Raw genomic sequence first — 5,630 nt, 5'->3', positions numbered from 1 at the left:
GGTTTACAACAAACAGCCAATAAATCTGAGATAAGGCAGGTAAACAGGGCTTATATCGGGAGCGACGGGGATGGAGTCGAGAGGAGGGCTTGGCCTCTACACTCTACACACAGACAGTGGATTACAGTTCACGGCAGGGTGTATGTGTCCTGGGGTGGAGGTGGTGTTGAAGAGACAGGGAGGGGTGCAGGGGACGGGAGGGAATAATAACAGAATGGAGAGTAGGGGACCAGAGTGATTTACAGTGACAGGGAGGAGGGTAGGGTACAAGAGGGGTTTGCAGAGACAGGGAAGGGTGTCGGGGACCGGAGTGGGTTACAGAGACAGGGAGGGGAGGGTATTTGGTAAATGCAATGTTTGGGTGTCAGGATATATTTGGAGACTTCGCAGTTTTGTTGGGTGGGGATAGGGAAGGGGTGGGTGTTGTTTTTGTGCATGTGGGTGGTAATTGTTAGCGGGAATTAATTTTTTTTTAGCCGTGGTACTTCCAGTGGCCCCCCGTCTGCTCCGTCTCACATTGAATGCAAACCCCAACCTTTGCACCAAGACCAATCCAGATGCGAAAAACACCGCCAGTACCGCCCTCGGAACTGAAACTCCGGTTACAATCCTGCAGCGTTTCCGCCTCAACCAGGAAGGAAAAATTGTAGGAGAACGCAAGCGGGTGCCTGCTCCCGCCTCCTCAGCGCTCCTATTGGCTAGGTCTATCCGGAACGCGCGCCACCAATGGCCGCCGCATAATGTCTATTATTCTGCGGAGCTAGGAGGCGGAAGAGCGCTTTGCTTCCTCGTCGCTGTCCCGCAGCCAACTCTCTCGCTCATGGTTCTTTGAACCCGGTGGAGCGCCAGAAACGCGGGGAGGCGCTTGCGAGGAGTGAAAGCGGTTCAGCGTCAGGAGCAGAACGCAGTACAGGATCCCGGAATGGAGGGGTCCCGTGGTACCGGGGCTTAACGTCCAGCTTGAGGTCGGTTCTCCCCGAGTCTGAGCTGATACCCAGCCTCGATATCGATTTCACCCGCGCCCAGCTCTCCCGGACCCTCCATCGGGCTGAGCAGGCACTGTATGCCCCAGGGCAGGACTGCATTAATCTATCCCCTGGTCCCCACAGCAATGAACCGGTTTGCGTGCTGCGACTGTGGGAAGAACTTTAAAACGTCGAGCGAGTTAACGACCCACCAGCGGATCCACACAGGGGAGAGGCCCTTCACCTGTTCCGAGTGTGGGAAGGGCTTCACCCATTCCGCCAACCTGCGGGCCCACCAGCGGGTCCACACCAGGGAGAGGCCGTTCACCTGCTCTGAGTGCGGGAAGGGCTTCATCCAGTCCTCTCACTTGCGGGCTCACCAGCGGATCCATACAGGAGAGAGGCCGTTCACCTGTTCCGAGTGCGGGAAGGGCTTCATCCAGTCATCTGATCTGTGGATCCATAAGCGGGTCCACACTGGGGAGAGGCCATTCACCTGTTCCGAGTGTGGGAAGGGCTTCACCCATTCCGCCAACCTGCGGGCCCACCAGCGGGTCCACACCAGGGAGAGGCCGTACACCTGCTCTGAGTGCGGGAAGGGCTTCATCCAGTCCTCTCACTTGCGGGTTCACCAGCGGATCCATACAGGAGAGAGGCCGTTCACCTGTTCCGAGTGCGGGAAGGGCTTCATCCAGTCATCTGAACTGCGGATCCATAAGCGGGTCCACACAAGGGAGAGGCCCTTCACCTGTTCCGAGTGTGGGAAGGGCTTCACCCATTCCGCCAACCTGCGGGCCCACCAGCGGGTCCACACCAGGGAGAGGCCGTTCACCTGCTCTGAGTGCGGGAAGGGCTTCATCCAGTCCTCTCACTTGCGGGCTCACCAGCGGATCCATACAGGAGAGAGGCCGTTCACCTGTTCCGAGTGCGGGCAGGGCTTCACCCAGTCTTCTGAACTGTTGACCCATAAGCGGGTCCACACTGGGGAGAGGCCATTCACCTGCCCTGAGTGTGGAAAAGGCTTCATCCAGTCCTCCGACCTGCGGAACCACCAACGGGTCCACACCGGGGAAAAGCCGTTCACCTGCTCCAAGTGCAGAAAGGGCTTCACCACGCACCCCCAACTGCTCACCCACCAGTGGGTTCATACCGGGCAAAAACCGTATACCTGTCCTGAGTGCAAGAAAGGTTTCAGTAGGTTGTACAGTCTTGAGATGCATTGGCGGGTCCACACCGGCGAAATGCCCTTCACTTGCCCTGTGTGCTGCAAAGGTTTTACCCAGGTCTCCCACCTGCTGAGACACCAGCGGGTTCACACCGGGGAGAGGCCGTTCGTCTGTTCCGAGTGTGGAAGGGGGTTTACTCAGGTCTCCCACCTGCTGACCCACCAGCGAGTCCACATAGGGAGAGGCTGTTCGACTGTTCCAAGTGCGGGAAGGAGTTCACAGTCGAACAACTGAGAAAACACCAGCGAGTTCACACAAAGTTTGCAGAGTGTGGAATATTTAAACATCACTCACTCAAATACCAGGTGGGACAGGAGCCCAGTGATTGCTATATTTAAAATAATATTTTAAATTATTAATTAACAATGATATATCATCTCAAAAGATAAATCATTTATCTAAGCCTATCCCCAACTATACGTGAATATACTGATGGTGTGGAATATTTCAAGCCACTGCAGATCAAGGCCCAATTCTTGGAAGGCAATCCCAAGTTATTTTGGAAATTCAGTATTGATACTTAGGCTTGAAATTGATGTGACTCACAGGCCTAAGATGGATGAGACACGCAGGATTTTGATGGATGTATCATGCAGGCTTTAACGATCAACAAGAGGGGACAGAGAGAAGTGCATCTATATTTCTGATGATTCTAAATTGAATGGAAAAGAAAATTATGTAGAGGATGCTGAGACTGCAATTTAGGGGGGCAATTTGAAAACCACTGATTTAGATGGAAACAAAGCAGTTCACGAAGTAGGTGAGAGAGACCAGGGTGACAAATTGTGTTTAAACTCTCAAAATCCTTGTTGAGGAGCTTCCAGAACAATGTCCTCTTCAGACAGGTGGAAACCAAAACTCCCTCTTCCTTGGCATAGGGGACATGAAGCGAATGATGCTACCACAAACCCTTTTGTGGGTCTGCTGTTCAAAGTGACCCTTTCTGTGGGTCAGCCATTCACAGTGACCATCACTTTTTGGTCACAGAATAGCCGTCTCATTCCCTTCTAACATGGAGAACTCAGACACTGTCTATCACCACACAAGGGCATGTTCAGCACAGTATCCCTTCCAAGGCTGCTTCTCCAAGTGCTGTAATCCATACAATGGCCATGACTTATTTCCCTATGACATGGAGAAATCAGACAGTTTGTCTACAACCACACACGTCAACTTCAGGACTGTATTACTTCCAAGAGCCCTGCTCCATAGCCCTGCTTCGTCAATATGGCCCTGAGCAAACTCAGTACTGTGTTTTTAATCTGTTGGTCACATGGTCTCTGCACCTGCATTCCTCTCTCTTCATACTATTTAATTTAGGAACATGCTGTCTTCAGCCTGGTGTCAGCTGATTGTAACTCTCCAAAGCCTGCATGGTTATGAAGTTGTATGAAGTAGCAGCCCCACACAAATGAAAATGAGCTGAAAAATATAAGCACATAATACCTCCCACCAACAAAGAACATTTTGAGCTGTAAGAGCAAAATGTTAACTGCAACCAACAATATTCACAATTTACATGACATAATATGGACAAATATAAATTTATTAGTAATGTTGCAAACTTAACATCTTGAAAGGCAATCTGTGTAATTTTTACAGAAAGTTCTGTAAAACCCAACCATTCCCAAAAACATCGTAATGCTTTCTTACCCATAAAGATGGGAAACTCAGAATTTGTCTGAACTTTTCCTTGAACAGGCATTAACTTGCCCTGATCATCAACATAAGTAAGAAAAGTCACAGTAGCATGGCCAAATACACTTTTAGCTAAATTGACAGTAAAGTTTGCTTTTGAAAGTTTATCAAACTATCTTTCAAACTCAGACATATGTGCTTCCCGTATGTCATTCCCTATAATGAAATCATCAATATCAGTGTGGTTGAAACCTTGAGATATACAGGTGGCATCATTACTTCACTTATTTTGGATTTGACTGGCATTGGAATCTTATTGAAAAGAACATTTTTACACTTTAATTACAGCTGAATCCAAGTACTGCATGATTTGGGGGGCCGGGGTGATGGAAGATATTCATCTGTCATCATCTGATTGCCATGTTGTTGCATTCACAATGCTTCTGGCAAGAAGATCTATTTAGGTGGAAAGAATCGATTCCGACTCCGTACGTTCAGGGGATGTGCCAGACTTTAGCTTGTTTAAATTTAGAGAAGATTCTAACCGATACCAATATTAAGTTTGAGAGAATGTGGTACCTATTTATTAATATGTTTCATGATTTTAAATCTGCTTTATACAATATGGTTTGTTATTATTATTCCCTTCAAGTCAACTATTCTCATTTATGTTACGGAACATTTTCTTGTTTATTATTGAATTTTATTGTTTTTACGGCATCTCAACGTCTAATTTCTACTATGAGGTTAGGGGGTCGGGCTACTTTATTTAGTATAGGATTAGTTTGTTCATATCCTTTTGACTGTTTTTATTATTTGAACAATAGAGGCGTGGGGAATCAATTCCTGTTTGTTTATGATGGATATTCATTTGATTTAGAATCTGTAACGTCACATTCAATATATTACATTTCTTTTTTTATGCTTAAAATTAATAAAAAGATTGGGAAGATTAACCATGAGTTATAGAATTAATCGTTCTTTGGAACGTTCCTGGACTATTCATTTCAAATAGCAAATTTTCATATGGAACTTTTCTTTTTCAATCTTTTTGTGAATCATATTATAGGTGAACAATACATGATGAGAATAGGAGTAAATAATCCAAAAGAGGAAAATATCACAATGTGACATCATATGATTTAATATATTGCTTTACACCCCAATTAACAAATATATTCTCATTTCCTCAAACTGAAGTCTTCAAAAAAGAAAAAAAAAACATTATACAAAGCCCCATCTAATCTAAAAAAAATGTACAGGACTGGGAAACTTATCCTGTGAACTTATTAATAAAAATTGATCATCTGCTTTTCACCAACAAAGAGAAAAGGAATAAAATATAGTCCAGAAAGGAAAATAATTCTACTAAGTCATGGAGATAATTTGCCAAGCTCTTCAAATTTAACAAAAGTTTCACTTTCTAGCTCCTCACGTTCACTAAACTTAAACATGACATAATTTGAAAGAGCCACTGAGTCTAAGTAGGTGGATTAAAACCTTTCCATTGAACTGATCCATTGCTGTTGTAGCCAACAATGTAGAAAAGGCTGCAACCCGTTATGTGGAAGTGGGAATTCGTTCCACTTCTGGAAGTATAATTCCAAAAAGAACAGTTGTATAAACCTGACAAGGTCCTAAATGAAAATATTTCCCTTCCTCTCTCTGTGAAGGGCACACACCAGTAACCTTTCAATGTCCAACTTTGTAGGAAACTTTGTCTTTCCAACCTTGTCCACACAAACATCCACCCAAGGGATAGAATAAGCATCTATCTTGGTTTCAATGTCTTGCTTGGCAA

The 5,630-nt window shown here is 45.6% G+C and overlaps 1 pseudogene; it reads left to right on the top strand.

Moving 5' to 3' along the window:
* The first annotated feature begins 742 nt into the window (after positions 1 to 742).
* LOC138758203 (zinc finger protein 229-like) lies at positions 743 to 4,775 on the top strand (annotated as a pseudogene).
* The last annotated feature ends 855 nt before the right edge of the window (positions 4,776 to 5,630 follow it).

Source organism: Narcine bancroftii, chromosome 3 (assembly GCF_036971445.1).
Source record: "Narcine bancroftii isolate sNarBan1 chromosome 3, sNarBan1.hap1, whole genome shotgun sequence".
In the NCBI taxonomy this organism is placed as follows: Eukaryota; Metazoa; Chordata; class Chondrichthyes; order Torpediniformes; family Narcinidae; genus Narcine; species Narcine bancroftii.
Note: the sequence above shows the minus strand (reverse complement) of the source record. Positions and strands in the feature narration are given on the sequence as shown.